The sequence below is a fragment of the Xylocopa sonorina genome, chromosome 10, assembly GCF_050948175.1.
Source record: "Xylocopa sonorina isolate GNS202 chromosome 10, iyXylSono1_principal, whole genome shotgun sequence".
Taxonomy (NCBI): Eukaryota; Metazoa; Arthropoda; class Insecta; order Hymenoptera; family Apidae; genus Xylocopa; species Xylocopa sonorina.
Window position 1 is genome coordinate 3,972,650 of NC_135202.1, and position 20,412 is coordinate 3,993,061.

The following is a 20,412-nucleotide window of genomic DNA, read 5'->3' on the forward strand; positions in this document are numbered from 1 at the left end:
CGAACGATATATTTATCGCAATCCGGTGGTCGAACACGGCACACTGCCACCGCTGACATATCAAACAGACATCATCACGTCGAAGAGTTCGACGGTAATCTAATCTCAGCGTCACCTTCGCCCTGTCCTCGAATTAAATCTCAATTATTGCCCGAGAACGGAGAACGGGGTCGAGACAGAGGGAAGGGTGAACGTCTCGAACTCCGCCAATTGCTCGCTGCGCTAAATCGGCTCTTAATTGACAGATGAAACGACTCCTCGAATTGAGCCACTCGCTGCAATAAGACGCGAAACACTTTCCTCCTTCGCCGTTCATCCCCCGTTCGCGCGCCCCTGACGAGGGTGCCGTGGCGTTCTTCTCGTGCGTTAATCACGTCCCCAGTTACCTCCACCCTCTGTCAGCAACCCGCCCAGAGACTCGTCGTCGGTTGATATTCAAAAGCAAGTTCTCCGACCCGCTGTAAACTCCCTTTAACAAACATCGCCAGGCTAACGAACATCGTCTCTCGCGGCGCGTTCGAAAGAAACGCGGCAATCGACACCCCCAATCTCACCCCTGTAAACAAACAACCAAACGGCAAACGCGAAACACATCGACGAGTCATTCGCGCCCTCCGTTCCAGGCTAATTAATTTTTCTCCATCCGCTGTGACCAACCCTCGCGGGGATGTTTCGGCTGGCAAACACCCCGACGACCCATTTAACGTATCGCAGCCAGGGTGTGAGAGGTGCCACCGTGGTAAAGCGCATGGACGCGGGTCAAAGGCGAGGGTGCGAGCCAACCGTCGACGAAGGACCGCGTTACCGTGCGACTGAGATAAAGAGAGAGGAAGAACCAGGCACTGGACCGGATGCTTATCAACGTTATTCACGCGTGGCAACTCTGTATCGTCCGAAAGCTCCGCCTTCGTGCCCTCGCGCCGTTCTCCCTGCGTACACGCGTACCAGGGCGAGCGTGTGCCCTGCACGTACGAGTCGAGCGGGAGGAACGTGTGCACGCCCACGACGAGATAGTCGAAATAGGCTTCGCGTGGATGGAGGTCACAAGAGGCACGTACGGGGAGACGAGAGCACGCGTTCGCCAGCAGTTTCCTCCCTTTTACTCTCTCGCTCCGCGTATGTTCACCCCCAACCTTCCATTCGCCCTCCACGGCCCGCGCCCTCCGTTTAACCGCCGCGCCATCGTCGCGTTCCATTCTGTTCGCGGAAATCTCTGGCGGCTGCGACTCTGCTCAGCATCGTCAGCTACCGCTTCAGTGTCGCTCGACGAGCGTAAGTGTATTTCCAAAATCTCGAGGCGTAAAGATCTAGCGACCCGCGACCGGGAATTCCATTCGATGCTGGCTTCGCGTTTCGATCGCTATCGCGGCCGTCGAGCGTGCCCCGCGCTCTGGAGTCGAGCACGCGCGTCGTAATTGGAACCGGGGACAAACGAAATCCATGGTCGATCGCTTTGATCGCGGCCGCATACCACGGATTCCGCCGCTCGCGCGCGTTAACCCGTTCACGCTCGAGCAAAAATAATTCATTAATGGAGTGACACACGAGTTTTAAGAGCGGCGCTTACAGCTGTAACTCGTCGCGTACGTCGCCGCGAATAATGGATGAAATTTACCAAATGAATTGCACGCGATCGTTTCCCCGTTTGATTCCTGTCCAGTGGAAATTTCGAGCGGCAAAAGTAATCCGTTACGAGCGCGTCGTTATTGCGTTCTGTGTGTAAGGGGATGTTCGTGCCACGGGGTGGAAGAGGACGACGATGTTAAAGAGGAACGCGTATAGACCGACTTCCCGTGGAATATAGGCGCGGGGAATATAATTTCATCTCGAGAATCGAAGAGGTGAATCTCACGGCGTCCCTCAGTGCGGGGACGATTTTATTGTGCCGACAATGGCGCGCGGAGGCGTCGCGCGTACGCGAAAAGCCGTGACAGGGTGTATCGCGAAATTGAGGCCACCAGGACTTCTCATTGTCGAGCGTATCCATCCTGCTGTGAAAGCGGACGACAAACGGAAACCCGCGGGACGTGTCGCGGGAAGAAAGGGGACACGACGAGGGCGAGAAAGAGAGTGGCAGAGATCCGGGGTCGCGCTTCGAAGAAGCGTGGCGCGGCGCCCCGCGATGGGTTCAAGAGAGAACCGATAGCTCTCGCGGTGTTTCTCGATAAAAAGTCTCGCCTCGAGTCGAGGCACCTCCGCGCGAACGCTCGAGAGCGTAACACTGTGTTACAGGTCGCGCGTCGCCGCCACTGCTACCCCCTTTTGTCTTTTTCTCGGCGATATTTCTAGGGTGCAGAAAAACGAAGAGAAGTGGCGCGTTTCGGCGCCAGCGGCATAGGGTGCACTCGAAGCACCGCTTCTCACGGAGGGCACGAAGGGCTGGTATTAACTTTGCAATCATGCGGCAATTTCGCGGATACCGCGCGCTCTCGATCCCTTTCCACGTAGAAATTAGATTTAGTCGCGATAAAGGCGGATGCGGTCGGTTCGTCGATGTTCGAGAGTCGAAGAAATTAGCGTTGTCAGTTCTGCCACGCGCGTTGTTTGGTATGTTCGAAAATGGGACAGGACGTTTCAGGGATACCAATTTTTCGATTACTTTTTGTCTGAACGTTTTCTAGATCGAGGGGAGGTAATGTGGACGTCTTAAAGACGACAAAGATGTCAGTTGCACGTGACCCACTTTAACCCTGCTACGATCTTTCGGTTATTTTCGACTCAATTGCGGTCCCTTCCCTTCAGAAATTTCCCAGTTTCAAAGGAAATATGTACGAGCTTCGCTGTTGTTGTTCATAATTACCTAAATTCATACTTGGTTTCCTTTGGCATGAACAAATTTTGAAAGGAACTGGGTTAGATGCGTTATGGAGGACATCTTTAAAACGCCGTAAGACGTCTCGGAACTACTAAATTATCTGGATTGGTATAGACGCGTAGTTAGTGCTGAATAGTCGATGTTGTCAGAGTCGCCATTCATTTGGCGAAAGGCAACGTTATTACGCCGACGGTAATCCAAGTCAGCAATAACATCGATAAAGCTTTATGATCCGCGTTGAGGGAGAAATTTGTATCTGAAAATTTAATTAACTCAATTGGATTTGTTTCAAGCGTTAAAATTGGTAGGTAGCCATGGCAAAAAATTAATTGGATACTTCAAAGAGCGCGAGGATGCTCGTACTGTGAAGTAATCAAGTTAATGAAAAGGAAAACGCGGTTTTTATATTATGAATTGTCGGAATGCCGTTGGGATGCGACCGAACGGTGTAATTAAAAGAATTCACATAGAAACCGTCGTCGAATTGCTGTTCGGGACGAATTGAATTTCTAAAATAATTTTAAACAACGATTATCAGGGATGATCGGCTGTATTCAATTTCCCCGCTTATTAAATGCATTCCGTTGCTTTGGATTCCTTTCGCATGGGAAAAATTGTATATTAACGTTTCGTCGAATTAATTCCTATAAATTACTGGCAGTTTAACGCATTGATCAACCTGATCAACCGGAATCGGAATCCGATCCGACTGATATTGACACTTATTATTTACTACTGAATTTCTCCAATATGTGTCGCCAACGATATCGACACTCACTACTGTGCTCGTGCAATACGTATCTATTTGAAATATATAATCTATTTGCTCGGATGATAGCTACGTACTTTATGATATTTTCCGATACTAATCTCTTCCAGGCACAAATGGTTTCCGTTTAAGCAAAAAATACCTCGTTCTATTCGAAAATGAAATCTACATGGAACACGATATACCGAGAAACTTAATACCACTAGAATAAATAGCTGGAAAATATATAATGCAATGAATCGTGAATTTTCTTTCCTCTCTCGAGTTATTGTTCAAATATTTTTATAAGCAAATAAGTGGGCTCGATCATCCTTGGTTTAAAAGAAACGGACGTTCCCTTAATCGGCTTGTAATTGATTAAACAGCTCACGTCCTCTTAATTGTAATCTCCGCAAGTTACGAGCGAGACTTTTGGTTTTACGCAACTAAGAACAGAGATAGCTGATTTTAAATCTGCACACGTAGCAATCTTACATCTTTCGCTGTTACATCCAACGCTGCTCAAATAACAATTTTATACGTTTTGAAATGATTATCTTTCACCAAGGAGACTGGTTATTTTTTCACATGTTCTATGCAGGCACATGGCTCTACGACGATTGCATAAGAAGAGTTCAGCCAAAGGTTCAGACAAGTCGTAAAGATACATGTTTCCCAGTTGGGCGATACTTTGACTTATCGATCAACTGTTGCCATACTTTGCAGTCTCCAACCGCAGGCTTCATCCACAAAATCTCACCCTCACTGACAAATGGTTCAAACGCTCACAATGAATGAACTTCAGATAAAACTTATCAAACAACTTCCAAAATAAATACCAAATAGAAAAGCGAGTGCTTTTAAGCAAAAAAATTCGATAACTATATGAATACAACGGAGCAAGTTCATAACCTCGTAATTAAACAGGACAGAATCTATATTCGAGTAACCGTGGAGGATCACGCGAGGGTAGTGGAAAAGGAAGAATCTCGCGCAAAGAGCACGCGTGCAACGTTTTAATTAAATTGTAACAAGATTGGAGGGAGCAGGCGCAGGAGGAACCCGACGCGACAAAGCACGGAAGTTAATCATCCACAATTGGTAGACCGCGACAAATGTTTCCTCTGTATGGGCAGAGACACGGTAGCTGGCAGCTACGTAAACGTCATTCACGGTGTATTTAATTTGTACAAGCAAGCACGCGTTCCAATTTCATCTCGCGAAGAAACGGCTCGACCTTAAGTGAGCTCAAGCCAGCTTAGGCCGGCTTAAGGGCCATGGGACGTCTGTACACGCCGCCAGGCTGTGGCGGTGCATCGTTCTCCTCGTTTCTCGCTCTCCGGTATCGATCAGTCTTCGGATGCCTGTTCCCTCCTCCTCACGGCCTTAATTTAAATTGCAATTATCTGAGTGGGAAAAGTCGTTCAATTAAAATTTATCGCCGCGGTCGACGGCGTACAGGTGTACAGTCGGTTAGACACCATTCGAATCCTTCGACGCAAACGATACATAGAATCTGGGATATCGTTTCTCTATGGTAATTGATGGCTCGTGCGGATTCCAGTTGAGCGCTGTTTTATGGAGTAACCCCTGAAGCAATTAATGGCGCTAAACGTGAACTGTGTTACTTTTGTCACGTGCGCTGTGGCGTGCACATATGGCTATTATACGCTTGAACGAATCTGCTTGCTTTCACTGTCTGACGTCTCAACTGTATCTTGCGTCGTCTATATTTTAAATTCTTTCTTTCTGTATGGAACGCGCAAGAATTCAAGAGTTAAGCAAATTTCGTAACGCCAGATTTGAGGTATTTCACGACGAGGAATAAAGAAAGAAATTGATCAAACAAAATTTATAGAGCAAAGGGTAGATCCCACGCGCAAGAAGACAAGACACAGAAAACAATGACACTAATATACCTCTAAAACGTTAGCAAATGGCCGGTTTGCGAGTTCTCACACCGCGCGAAATGGATCACGTCCAATTCACAATATTTCTCCGTCCACGACCCCGGTGCTCCAAGCAACTGATAACAATCGAGAAAATACATTAGCCGATCCCTGCGGACGCTTGATCCAAACACCCAGAGGCGTAAAGGACCAAAACCTTACCGTTCTTACGAACCAGCCATATCTCTTCGACTTGTATACCCCCGACACACCAGCGTCGCGTCGATTTCTTCGTATACGTAACACACTCGGAAGTGGACGCGTACGCCCCGCTAGCCCAGTTAAACCGTGATTGTATCTCGCTTGCAGGGAATCCCTGCGCAGCGTCCACTCGGCTGCGACTGGATTTTTGTCCTCGTTGGAGACTTCCGCGCGCGGGACGTGACTCACCAAGAAAACCATTAGCCCCTGGCCGAGAGGAGCCCGTCGATGGGCGAGTCGCCCCCATGGGCAAGAAACTTCGGATTATCTTTCCGTCCGGAACATTTAGGGGTGGAGGCGATTCGGTCGAAGCTGAAACGGCAACCGGAACCGGCGGTTCCGTTGCGAAGTAACCGTAAAATCCACGACAAATGACCGGTAAACAGCATCTCGTACGGACCAACGCCGGGGTGCTGCGCTCCTTATCCCTTGGACCGGTTCCCGGTTACGAATGGCCAGAGGATCGTCGATGGTTCCGCCTGTTCGTACGTTAACGCGGTGAATTAATTCGGCCTCGTACATTTTTAAGCAGGCGGCTGGCTATTTACGGGGGTGGCTCGCGCGCGAACACGAGGCAGAGGACTGGCTTGGCAGCAGCTGTTGCGACGCTAAGCCGAAGCAGGTACGCGGGGTGCGAACTGTGCACCTAATGGGGGGCAATTTACTGGCTGCTTCCGCGGCGTAATTAGTAATGGTCACACGCGCGTTTCCAGCTGCGCGGGGCCGGGCGCGAAGAACATTCGGCCGATCTGTTCGCGTTATTTTATAACGACCGTCGCGTACCAATTCAGCGCGATCGTATTTCCATAATCGCTAATTAACCCAAAATCGTGGCTGTTTAACGAACCGTTCCGTAGCATCCCCGGCCCCTCGCCCGTCTTCCATCCGCACCACCCCGTTTCCGCTTCTCGCTTCTGATCATTTTTACGTCGCGCGCGCCCGCGACAGCGGCCGTAATAAATTGTTAATTAAACGATTACACTCGTAATAACGTGACGCGCCGCCGAGCGTGGAAAATCCGGTTATAGACTTAACGCACCGGCGACGGCGATCGATAAGGGGGTGCCGACTGCTCGAATAATTCGATATCCGAACGTATCCGCCAGGTACCCCGAACGTTCGGGATAAACTTCGAATAGGAAAGTGTCTGAACGTTTGTAGGATTCCAATAACGCTACGGCGGTGCCGTTGTGGTCTACCTCGCCCACCATCGCTGTTGCTTCGGGTCACAACAAGAGGGAACTGGAAGTACCGGCTTCCTTTACCAAAGGGATATTGATACAGAGATATGTGGCAGCATGAGAGTTCTATAATCAGCCCGGAAAACGCTGATAGTTGCGGTTAAACGGGAAGGGGGCCGACCGTACCGTTCTTGGAATATTCTATTGAAATTTCAACTGGATAACGGGATTACGTTTCAGATTATTTTTAACGAGCGGTGAATAATACATCGAAGCTTATTATTTTACTTATCTATTACATATTATTTAATGTACATTCACAGTGACTGTAGCAATTCCGTATTTAATAATAATTATCGCTAAGAATAACACGAGAAGAAGTCGTTTTGAAATAATCGTTAATCTGCACCCGTGTCTTTCTATTATCTTTAGATAGAAACACATAAAAGGCAACGTTATTGCAAAAAATCCACTAGTCTATCTGCGTGATTAATATTTCTAACGAGCTAATCATCCTTGTTTTATTCTGCACGCAAAATGTGCGAACTGAAACAAGATGACCCAGAATCAGCTTCCCCAGACGCGTAACAACATGGTTCGGGGCGAGATAAAATCCCACCCCCGTCCCGTTATTCACGACGCAATTCAAATGTCGTCGCGATAAATCAACCGGCGAAGGCGATCGCAAGAACACAGGCCCGCCGGATGATTTCTTCGTTTTTGAGCCCGCGGATCCGTGCACGGAGCATCGTTGCTCGTAAATACTCGGCAAACGCGATCCCCGATGGTTTTTGGTGAATTTACGAGTCTGGTACGCGGCGACGGTGACATTCCGTTGGATTGCGCGCTGACGAAGTCACCAGCGAAAGGAAAACCATAACCAACCCCGCGCGGGGCAAGAAGCGTCCCGCGCGTATCGCCGCGCTGCCGCTCTATGCAAAGCGTTCCTTTTGTAAAAACGCTGTAAAATAAAGCAACGCTCCGCGGCGAGACAATGGAACGAACGGCGTGGCGCAAAACTGTTCGTACGCCGGCCGCTGGTTCAACAGATGAACACACGCGCCCGGCAAATTGCTCCTTTCTGTTCGAAACAAAAAAAAAAAAAAGGAAAGAAAGAAAGAGAAAAAACAGAGCGCGCCCAAAGGGTGGAGAGTGCTCCATGAGAGCATTGTCGAAGCTCGTTCTTGCACTTCGTCGATTCGATTTTGTTGTTAATTCGCTCGCGTTTTGTTTCATCGTACCCAGCGATTGCTCGTATGATTCGTTCGATTCGTTTTGCTTAATGCACTTTATCAAAATCGTGGAGAGTCGTTTCTTTCTTTTTTTTTTTTATCATCGCTGAAGAATTCGCCGGCCGTATTGTTCGTCGACCTCCGCCCTATGAGAATTAAAGCGGCATTCGTTTTTTCGTGAACTTTTACTGGGAGCCGGCTACTACTGGCGGAAAGTTTAAAGTTGTACAAACTGTCTGCGATGAAAGGAGGAAGCGCCCGGGAACTTTCTTAATACCCTTATTTCGAAACGTCCGCGAGTATGCCGGGAAGTTTGGTAAACGTAACGAATGGATCGTTTACGTTAAATTTTTAATTTCTGCTTAAACCCGGCGACGAGCTGATTCTTCTCTCGTATCGCGGTCCCGCGGGTGGCGTGGCGCGCGGGAACGGCCGCTCAGACGCGACGCTCCCCGCCCGCGAAGCCTGCCGGAACTTTCTGGTTAAATTAACTGTCCGGCGCAACATGCAAAAGGGAAAGAATCCGTTGGTGAACTTTTCAAATACGGGTCCCGTTTACGAAGTTCAAAGAATTTGATCCCCTCGATAAGACGGTAAATCCTCTTCCGCTTGCCTGTTGGCTCGACGGTAACTTCCGCGCCGCCCCCGCCAGCCCCTTCTCCGTGTTTGTCTTCATTTGCAACCGGCGTCTGCTCAATTTGTTCCCGGTCGTATCCGAAACGAAGATGCATTTTACGCGTGTAAAGTTTTCGCGGGCCAGAGTATAAATCTCGAGTGGGTGCGGAAGAAAAGAAGGAAAAAAAAGAGGGACGAACGGGGAAGGATTGTTCAACGAGTTCTGTTTCGAGCAACTTTTATTCCGGGCGGTGTTGTTGAAAAAAATTTCCAAGCAGACGACTCTCAGTTTAGAACGAGACGGACGTTCCTACGTCAAATAAATAACAAGTTGATGCGAGAGGTTCGAATGGTCGTCGAGAAATACTCCTGTCGAGATCTCGTCTTTAAACTCTATCCACCGAGACCTTCGCTCTATTTCTGAACTCGTTCCTACAGCGCGCTGTTTGCTCTTATTTACCCCGCCACCGTGTACATGCACACGTGTGCACACGCGCGGGTACACACCCCCACACTTGACCTTTCTATCACGCATTCCTTGAATCGTTGGTTTCTAAAGATTACGTTTATACTTCGCTCCAGAATTCCTGGCCCGATGATATCGAGTTTAGATTACAGGTTCCAAAGTATCGGCGAGGTTGGGATAAGTTAAATTGATCGATTTTCAATTCGTGGCATTTTAAGATTGCTTTCAGTAGAATGAGGTCACAGATTTTTTTTAAACAATCTCAATAGGGAGGACACCTCAGATTACTTAGATTTTTGCATATGTTGTCAGGATTATAAAGAGCGAGAGAAGAATGTGCTGCAACGCTACTGATGCAAACGGCTGTATCGTAAAAGGCCTTTTTTTACGCTAATATCGCAGCGACCTTGCTCGACGATGGCCTCGTACCGCGATGGCCGGATATTCGCTATTTCCGGTCATAATTTCGCACGTATCGATGTCATTGGCGGATAATACCCCCACTTTGAACGGAAAAAGGTAGTTTAGCACAACCTCCCGCAAACGAGCAATTTTTCTCTGTTATTCATATTAAAAATGATTATTATTAATAACTTGAGTTAAGGTGCATATTAACATCAATAACCAGACGATATTTTGTGAGACTTAAAATTAGTAAAACAACAATCATGGAAGCGTGTAACATGGACCAGTAGATTTGCGGATGATAGAATTACTGTCAGCGAACCCCCTAAAGATCCCCTATATTCCTTGCAATTAGCCCACACGCGTCACACGAGTAAAGCACAACGGTGGCAAACCCCGTACAAAAGAGCCACCAGTTATCTCTTGAAACCCGATTCAGAAACGAGCTGTCAATGAACGTTCCATTCACCGAAACAAAGTTATTCGCGCGAGTCATCCCCTTTTTTTGTCAGACTGTTCATCGTGCCACGTGCCAGGAATGCGTGAACCGCAGAGCACTCGGTGATTCGATGCTCGAGTGTCTCGTTCGAGGGTCCGAACGACCCTCTTCTGAGCGCGCGTGAAAAATCGTCAAATGACTCGTAACGCGTTCGACGCTGCATTCTCGATCACGGGCTGATGGATGTCTTGACGCTCTGTCTTGCGAGACTCGAGGAAAAGGGCGGAGAGGGTGGCGAGCAGAGGGTGACCGCGCGTGGCAGTCACGTTACGCCACGATGCGCACGAGTAATCGCTTAAAATCACCAGAGATTAATTGTTTAATGTCACGTAAAAAAATAGAAGAAAATATGTTATGTTTCAGATTCTTTAAATTGGCTGTTCGAATACGTTGGACCAAAAGAGGTAACCAGTGCTACTTTACGTGTAAAACGTAGGTTATAAAACAATACGTCGACACCGAGGAATAAAGTACCAGACTTCCACCAGTCGAAACGACGATCGAACCTTTCTATCGGACGATTTAATCGTAACAATGGCGAACGCGTAGACGTCCGGACTGTTTCCGTACGTGACACTTCCTAAACTACTTGCGAAACATCGTAAACCCGTATAATCATAACAGCCACCGGGCGAATTCAAATTTTACGCTCAATAAACGCCGTGATCGTCGTTCACGCGAAACTTGCCGATACCTTTATCGTAGGCACGCGAGCGCAGCTTAAAAGGGCAACAGACACAAAAGGATCGAACGGGGTGTGCTGTAACAGGGCTGCTGCATCCTGGAGGCAGCGTGTATCGGGTGAAGGGGTGTGGGTCGAGGTTGCGACCGGTGGGGATCGATTCGAGCAGTTTTAATTGGTAGCTTGTCTAAAATCGCTGGATCCACGGGGAATGAGAGAGAGGGCGAAATAGAGGGGGTGCGAGCGTACAATGGAAATTAATTCCTTTCCGCGAGAAGGTAAACGGATAGCCATTTACCGGAGGTGTTACCTTCGATCGGTGTGGAAACGGGAAGCTTGGTTATTTTCATTTTAATCGACTTAAACGTGAGAGAGAGAGAGAGGGAGGGAGGGAGAGGGAGAGAGAGGGAGAGAGCGACAGGACGCGGAAGGTAACACGGCGTGGCGTAAAATAACACGCCGCGGCGTCCCAGGCGAGGCCAGCAGGGGGCGGAAGGGTGGCTGGAAGTTTAATTCGACTCTTGAATGCCCCATTCGCGGGAGAGTCTTTTAATAAAGTGCAAATCTTGCGTCATTGAGCGTCGTAACGTTCACCTTTACGGTCCGCGTGGAGGGGGTTATATCTCGCAAGACAGAGGAGGCGCCCCCCATTATAACCACCCGAGGAGTGTTCTTATTGCGCGGGGCTGCAATTGTCTCTCCTCGGGTTATCGTCTGCCGCTTCTCGTTCCGTAATCGCCCCCGTCCGGGGCTTTGTCTAAGTAAACGCGTACACTCGACGTTTCTTTCGCGCTGGGGAGGAAAAAACCGCGGCTTAATACACACAGATGCCTCCTACCTTTTCCGTCACCGAGCTCCTTCGCCCGTTGCACAGCGAGAATCACGGGGCTCGCGTAGACCAGCCACCAAACGGTGAACAGCAGCATCGTTATCACTTTGATATCGTCACCCCTCCGTGGTTCACTGTTTTTAGTTATTCCCAAACGTTCGTCCCCTTGTCTTTCTTCTTCAACCAATTCGCCAATCGGTACGTATCGGATCCACACGATGCAATCGCGGTTCCCTTTAGACGACGCGAACCGTAACTGGCGAACGATCGAATTCCTGGCCGGGAGTAAACAGAACGAAACCGTTTAATCGACGATCAGCTACGGGCAGCGAGCGTCCGCTGGGAGAACGACAGAAGGGAAGGAACGAGCGGCACGCGAGCGTCGAATGGAAATATTTTGTTTCCCCGGCGAATCGGGAGTACAGTTTCCGACGGCTAAGGAAAAAGAACGATCGCGCTTTTACCTGGCCGCCCGTCGAACGACGAATAGCCAATGACGACGAATCGAGCGGCCCGATTTTTACGCCTCGTCAGATCGTCGCACGCCAACAGTCAACGGCACGCTGGCGTTAACTGGGGGTGGAGTTGAAATACAACGAGCGCCACTTCTGGGGATCGAAGCGCAGCGAATTCTCGCGATTGGCTTTGCAACGATTTGATACTCGTAACTTTAATCGTTCGCGAGATTTTCGGTACTCGATGCTACTCTGAACGTTGAAAACTACATTTTTTTTTTATTCTATGTATTACGAGTCTGTTCTGCCAACAATCTTCCGCGTCGATCGAAATGTAAATGAGAAAGAAAGCGAATCGATAGAGCGACGGTGCAAGAACAAAACTATTAACGACGGAACACTGTGTATCGGAACATTTACACGAAGCTGAAAACAAGCATCGACCGAGTTGCGAGCCTCAGGGCTCTCCTTTCGATTCTCAGAGTATAGTTTCCCGCTACTCGGCAAATATGACCGAGTTAATTGGGTCCCGGAATCGTCGTTGCTTAATTACCGCGTACCATTTTTTTCGTCCATGTATACTCGCGATTTAAACCGTTGAACAAGCGAATGTTATGCTCAGCGGTGGGATCGCGACGTTCTTGTGCACCATCATCAGAATCTTCGCGCGGGATTTAACGAACGCGATCGCTTCCTAACAATCTTGATCGTTTCCTTGCAATTATTTCGTCGCGCGTAGCTAGCTGGCCAACTCGAGAGATAGAGAGATGTTCGTCGAAGAGGCGACTTATCGAGGAATGCAATTTCCACGACTACTTCGACGGCTACGAGGTCGAAGAGCGATCGACGAACGCTTGGACGGGACGCGCGTGAAATAGATCGCGGCGACGCTCGAGCCGCGTAGCTGAAAAGATTGCCAACACTTCCGAATCTGACGGTCGATCTCTTGATTAATCCTACACCATTGCTCGTCGTGAACGAGGCGCGGGATGAAAGGTGTGTCACAAAAAGAAACGGGTGTCTCACAAATAGGAAGGCAGGCGAACATGTGCTCCCGCGTTGGTCTTCGATCTTGAGCCGAGGAGTCTGTGTTCTTTCGACAGTCGAGGGAGAGGAAGAACGGAGAAACGGAACGCGGAAACAAAAACTGATAGACTCTCTCGATGGAATAATTCCTGACAGTGTTCGACAGGATCGACTTGTATCGACGTTCACGATCCTCTTCGCGTGCGTATCGTCCGCGTAGATCGCTGGACACCGTCGCGAAGGAACACGATAGGGGACCGTCGTACGAGGGAGCGCGTGCAGTTGCACCTGGACCGAAACTGAGCAACGAACACGCGGCCCGCGAACGCGAATGCCCGGCGCGCGAGCCGAGACTGCGCCCTCCAACGTTTCCCCATAATGCACGCACGCCCCTTGTTCCCCTTCGACACCACCGAGCCGACCCCTTTCCCGTTCCTTCACCCCTGCGTTCTCCAGCCGTCGCACAGTCTCGATCGCACCCCCGCTCGCTCGTGGTCTCTCTTTTTCTCACCACCCTGTCGTTCACCCCCCGCGCGCGATCGAGGGACCGCCGCCCCTCTGTCTTACCTCTCTGCCGCAACACTCTCCCTCAAACCCTCTCCTCCCTACACCTTTGCCCCTCGATCCAACCACCTTGCCCCCGCCTCCGCCCTCCCTTGCCTCTTCGTTATCCTCCTACCATCGATAATTTCAAATTTCTGCGGCTTGACCGAGATACAGGCCAGACCGGCGTCGTTCGTTCCGGTTCGAGTACGGTCATCCGAATCGAACCTGAGAGCCGGCGATCGTAAGGAAAGGGACCTCGACCGTTTCGCCCCGTTCATCGTACGCTGTTCACGTCAAGGCGAATCGAGAGTTGGGCGCGAGCCACTCTCAACGATTTCCCTCTCGGTGTTTCCCGATTCCCGGCTCGATCGGGCTTCACGGATTGAAATCGCCCGGACTGGCGGAGGTGTCAGGCGAGAGGGATCTGAGAATTCTCGAGGGTTGTTTGGTTTATTCTACCCTTAAAGTTATTACCAACGATTCGGTGAAGGTGTTATCGCTGTGGATGGTGATTTTTTGCCGAGTTGATGGCACGATACGAGATCTACATTTTTCATTGAGGGAAAATTGAGCGAGGTTAAACAGGCTCGTTTGGTAATAAATTATGAGTAAGTGTGTAATAACAAATTTTCCGTATTTCATAAATATGTATATAGACCATAAATGTAATTAAAAGGTACATTCACGAGAGTCGTGGAAATATGTTGAACATTCGAAAGTTTTAGTATGCACTCGGTAAGTTTAAAGGAAGTGGTATTAGCCTTTTATAGCCGGACAAAACGAAGTGGAACGTCCAGCGAAATCAATCCTTGTAACGATAAAATTTTGAGTTGAATTTAAAACGATCCATTAAAAATTCATTTGAAACTTTGAAACGTTTCGATAAATTTATCGTAAAATTACGCGAAAGTATTTGTTCTCTGCATACAATAGTAACGTGGCAATATTTTGCTCTTAAGCAGGACATATTGACGCTGAATTGAGAGATGGAAAAATACCACGTATAGCTAGCAAACGTTATATAATATTATACATATAAATAATTCAGACTTGCTAGCTTGAACTGCTTATAATTAATTGTGCTTCATTAAACAGTATCCATTTATGCTCTGCTTAAACAAACATCGATCGATTTCCTCCTCGTATTTTCTATTTTCCAAACGGATTAATTTTTCCGTTAACTGATAATATTAAGCTGCACTCACTCTCGATGAGTGAAAGCAACCCTCAAAGTGAGGGTGTAAAGCATATTTCCCTGCGTGTCTTCAAATATTTCTTAATAATAAATCTATTTACTTGTACACTCTTTTAAAACAGAAATTTGTTTAGAAAATATATTAAAAATTATTAAATATACTTTTATGAAACATTTCATAGTTACGAAAATAGGTTTGTCGACATATATCTAATATAAACTACAAAATATCGTATCTAAAAATATTCATTTCCAGTCTTTTAACAAAAGTAAGGATCGCTGTACACCGTGAAAGTATCTACGAAGAATGGGGAACTCGCGGAATATGCGATGCATACGCGTCAATATTTTCCCATCGTTATTGATAGAAGCCTCGCAGTTACGTATAGCACATACGAATGGTTCTCCTTGCCAAGAAAGCTGAATTCGCTCTCTCCTTTTCCCATTCCGCTAGCATTCGCTAAAATAAAGGGTGGTAACGGCGCGCGCGTAACCGGAGGACGGGCACCGCGGATAGATCCAATAATTGGAATATCGAATACGAAAAGATTGAAATATTTAAAAGAAATAATTACGAGGGTTTCGAGGGCGGTCCGGCCGTGGGTAGCGTGGAAATTCCTCCCTGATTATTCTCCGGCGAAGAATCCGAATAAGTCCATTTCAGGGCTCTTTTCTTCGCTCGTCGCAGTTGGGATATTGGATTCCGAGTTATTGAAATGTCCTGGGGAAGGGGAGCCCGGGGTAGCCGGCCCCGATGGCCCCGTAATTTCGTCCATTGATCTTTCCTTTGATATACATCGGTTTCGAAAATTTCCCGTCGTTAATCGGCCCGCGTAAATCATGCCGGATCTCGTTCCGGTTCTCCCTTCGAACTTTCTTGGTAGTGACCGGGATATAAGTTAGCCAGGCGAGATTTATATCGTCCAGCAACAACTGTATATAAGAAAACACGGGGCCGCAAAGTCGCTCGTTACGCGGCTACGAGAAGCGAGCGCGTAGCCGCCTACCCGCACTTTTTCCCTCTTCTCCCGGGGGTAGTTGAAAGTAATGCGCGGTTAGCGTGTCGCGCGGACCACTCTTCCTCCACTTTTCGTAATAAGTATCACTCACGGATTCTTGCTTCTGTTACGGAGCTACATACTTCATTACGTACTTTGTTCTACTTTTAACATACTTTCGGCGCGATTCATATTTTCGGTGCTAACACATACGAAACTCTTCCCTCTGCTCCTTTTTCTCTCCGTACGGTATTTCATTTGTAATAGCTGCGGATGATGTGGTTAGCCTTTTCTGCTTTTTCAGCTGTTGGAAATGGCTGCGCGAAATAAAAGTTTCTTTGCATTCCTCCGAGTAGATTATTCTTTATTCTCAGACTCGGTGGGATGACTGTACGCTTCGAGAGCTGTACGAACTGTGAGGACAGTCGATGGAAAATCTGGGATCTTCTCGGTTAAGAAAAGTGACGCGAAGTCTGTCCGTGCTCTTCTTTCAGGCAATACTCCATTTAAAAAAAATGTATAGCGTGGAAACGGACGTTTCGCATGTTACTACCTAATACACGATCGCTTCCTATTCGTCGTTTCTTCGTTTTTTAAATCCTCCCCGTTCTGCACGATTGAAAAGATTTATCATTCACGCAATTTCCCTACGGAGGAAGCCAAGGAAGGGTCGTCGCCCTCTTCTCCCTGTGTACCGTCCGTTTCTTTGATGAAAGGTACTCAATTTTTCTGAATTTCGAGAAATATCTCGACCAGGCCGCGATCCAGCGAAACCGCCCTGAAAGATGGAACGATTTTTACCCGTGAACCATGAATGCCTCGCTCCTGCGACAAAGTCTAACGCGACGCATTCCTGGGATGCTGAATACACCCCCGCGAGACATAGCAGCGTGTAAGAGTCTGAAGCCACTTGTGGCGCTGGTTTCGTCCTTACAATTACAGTAGTTCCTGTTGTAATACTTTGCGGAAAAATATATTAGGTATATTGAAAGCATCGCGGACATTCTGAAACAAATATTTAATTTTAAACTTCGCAACGTTCCTTAAAAGATTATATACGGAATATTTTGGAATGAAAATCGGTCGATAAAGATGACAAAATTAATCGCTACTCCTTCCACCTAATTAGTAGTAACGAAAGTAAACTCGTCGTAAAGTTACAAGAAAGATTTGCACGCACAAACTGAAGCTCTCGCTCGACACTGTGCCTCCGTCAGCACACGCTGCTCTGGCAATCGATGTATCGAGCGAGGCGCATAACTAGAATGACTAATTAGGCTCCCACGATCTTCGATCGAAGAATAGCGAGCAACATGCCGGTTCGACCGGGGTTTTCATAAATATTCCGCGGGCAAATCAAGGATGTATCGAACAAACCGTGGGTGAGCATCGGGTCCGAATGTAAGCCACGATAAATCCGACGTTCCACGAATGCCCGGATCGACCATAAATCGAGATCGACCATCTATGCGGCCGGCTTTCTGAATATGGAATGTTAAACGTATATCCAGACGTGTTCGCCTATAATACGCGAGCCCGACGCGGTCGTACATGTTTACGACGACCCTCGATAATAACTAACTTGGAGGATTTGAAAATATGAACTGGCCTCTTCGCTGAATTATCGAGGAATTGTGAGACGGCGTACGAATCGCCAGGATTAGAACGCCGGACGATAGATCGCGAAAGTTCCTAAGACGATGGGCACGTATGATCCCTTTTACACTTCGAACGCCACGAGGTGTGATATTTTCATATCTCGTCAACGCTGGCACTTGTTTGCTCTACGGAATCAATTAATCGAGCGCGGACTGAAGTAATGGGCAGGAAAACAAAACACTACAGAATTCATTCGAGCGGTAAAATTAATTTTCTTTCAGCAGTTTTATCAATTTGCCGAATTGACGCGCGTAAAATTGGCCAACAAAACAGCGTAAGAATGCTTTCAACTGTGGCGGAATAAAATTACAGCGTGTTATAGAAATAATAACAATATTTACGAAATTATTGTATTTATGTACGAAGGGTGCACGAAAATGTTAAATGTATAATCAATTTTAGCATTTTCCAATTATATTTAAATTTTATTGCATAGCCAGACGAATTGGAAGATCGAGCAGTGTTCCTTGAAGAGAACCAGTTAATTAGTACTTTAAAGAACCTTTCAAATTTTGTGAATATAATTGTAGACAAAATGAGCCGCGTGAAATTCAAGCCACTGGGTGCAAAAGTAAATTAGAAAGTCACAGACGAATGACATCTCAATAAGAAATAAGGCGTCCCCATATAAAACGATTTTCACCCGTTCCTCGTACAAGGACGCGATAACACGTCGTCGAACGAGCGACATCATCCCCTATTTTCGGTTGATCGTTCTCCCAGTCCGTTCGCGAGCGGCGCGTACGCGACGCGCGATATAATCGCAAGAAATACGGATATGGGAAAAGCTCGGTTCAAAGAGCAGAAGCCGACCTCTTCGTTGGGCTGGTGATGCTGCGAATTCTCGAAAACGCCGGATTCACAGGCGAACGAAATTGAAGACCTCGGCGCGCGAGGGCGTCGCCTTTGTCCCTGCCAACTGTGAACCCCCACCACCGATCGCGCCCAAACTTTTGCAAATTTCAGCGTTTATTCCCAGCTGGAATTGATGAGCTTCGCGGTTGGAATGAATTGCACGCGGCAACTTCGAAACGCGATAAACCGAGCGCTTGGATCACGCGAAAATGGAGTATCCTCTTTTGCTGGGCCATTAAGGAATTTCATGATGTCCCTGAGGCTGGCTAAAAGTGATCTTGTAATGGCCAGTGAACGGTGGAAGTATCGCGCGTCGACGAAGAGCGTTGCGAAGAACCAAACGATGGAAAGTATCAAAGTCCTGTAAAAAGTTCCTTCGTTTGGACAATGAAATTATAATATCGCGGATTACTTGGTTAATATCGTAGAATTTTTCAAAAACAACCACTGAATCTTCGACTAAAGTTGGTATTATATTTCATAGTATTTTATCAGAATAATGAATGCTCCGACGGAACACACATTCGCGCAGCAGCCACGGCTCGGTGGTCGCGCTAGTTGGCCCAGAAAAGTATAATGCCAAGAACTTCGCCGGAATGGAGGGCCGATAACGAAAGAGAAAAATATAGAAGGGAAGGTGGGTGGCGCGGGATCGTCGACGAGGAAGACGGGACGTAGAAAACAGGGGGGAGGGTTGGGCGGTCGGATCACGGTACGGTGAGCGTCATTAAGCTCGGTTCGCGTGTCCGCGAGGGCCACCGCGAGGCATAATGCAATTGGTCGAATGGCAATCGAACTGCATTAATCGCGGAGCCTTAAACCGGGAGCCCTTGACGTGGAAGCCACTCGTGGCCGTTCGTTCGTTATAATTTGCTTCTGATGCGGCAAACGGACCGTATCACCGGCCCGGTTACGATGCACGGACGATACCTGACCCCCCTCGCCGCGTCGTTACCGTTCGACGGTCGATATTCGCGATTTGGGACTCGATACGCGCAATTGGGACAATACCCTTCCCTCTGCCCGGCTACGCCGCCCTCTCAGCGCGGCCAGCAATCCGCCAGCCGTCCCGTGACTCCGTTCCGGCGTTTTCAAACAGAGTGTAAAATAAATTCGATTAGCTCTGCGAGAATCGGCCCGGGTCACGTACAGCCCGCGTCGAATCCGTCACGATTGATAGCTGCGGGGGAAATGGCCTTGTCACGGGCCAAAAAATGATTGATTACGCCGGCCATACATTATTGTTACGCGTCCCCTGCCGCTAGCGGCGGGACGTTCCATTAAACGAGACGTCGCGAAAGAATTAACGTCACCCGCTCGCCACCGCCACCGACTGACGCTCGAACAGTCGTTTCCGTTTAAGTTCAGTCGGGCCTCTATGGAGGCGGGGGTAGTTACTGGAGAATCGTTTCCGGTCCCCGCCCCTCGAGTAGCTCCCCGTCGAACTTTGAATTCCAACGGCCGTCACGAGGAGACGCTGAGGGTTGGTCGGGGGTGGCGGTTGTTGAAAGTGCATCGCGCGATCGACGGACGGGATCAGGGATGGAAAACGAGCCACGGGGTAGGGGTATCCTCGCTTGGTATACTCCTTTTTGGATTCGCTTGTTTATTCGAGAAGTATCCTTAATGAAACTTCGAATTTAATCCCTTTGCTGGTACCCTCGTAAGACGCGCCCGTTGGAACTTATGCAAACCCTACCGGGCCGTGATAAATAACGTTCGCCAGCTGGATTATTTACGTTTTATATGCGCCGGTGTAACCAACTCGTTCTAACTCGTTTCGCGCAATTTCTTCGCCTGTTGCAGGAGCCGTTTATAATTTAACTTTTTCGTTTAACGTTTTCGACGAGACAAGTCGTCACTTAACGGCGGCTGTTTGACTCTCTGAACCGGAATATTTCGAAACTAATTCGATTACCGCGGCTAAACGGAGGTAACAAATGCAATTTTCATTGATTCTATGAAAATAACAGTGCATCGTCGAATTTGTTATTCTTACCTTCATTAATAATTCTTACCTTCATCATTTGTTATTCAATTATTGGGTAATTTCTTG

The 20,412-nt window shown here is 48.0% G+C and overlaps 1 protein-coding gene across 1 annotated transcript in view; it reads right to left on the minus strand.

The window, feature by feature from the left end:
* The window catches only part of Sol1, a 489,750-nt gene that overhangs the window by 189,033 nt on the left and 280,305 nt on the right, over nt 1-20,412 (minus strand). The gene's annotated exons all lie outside the window — the stretch shown is intronic.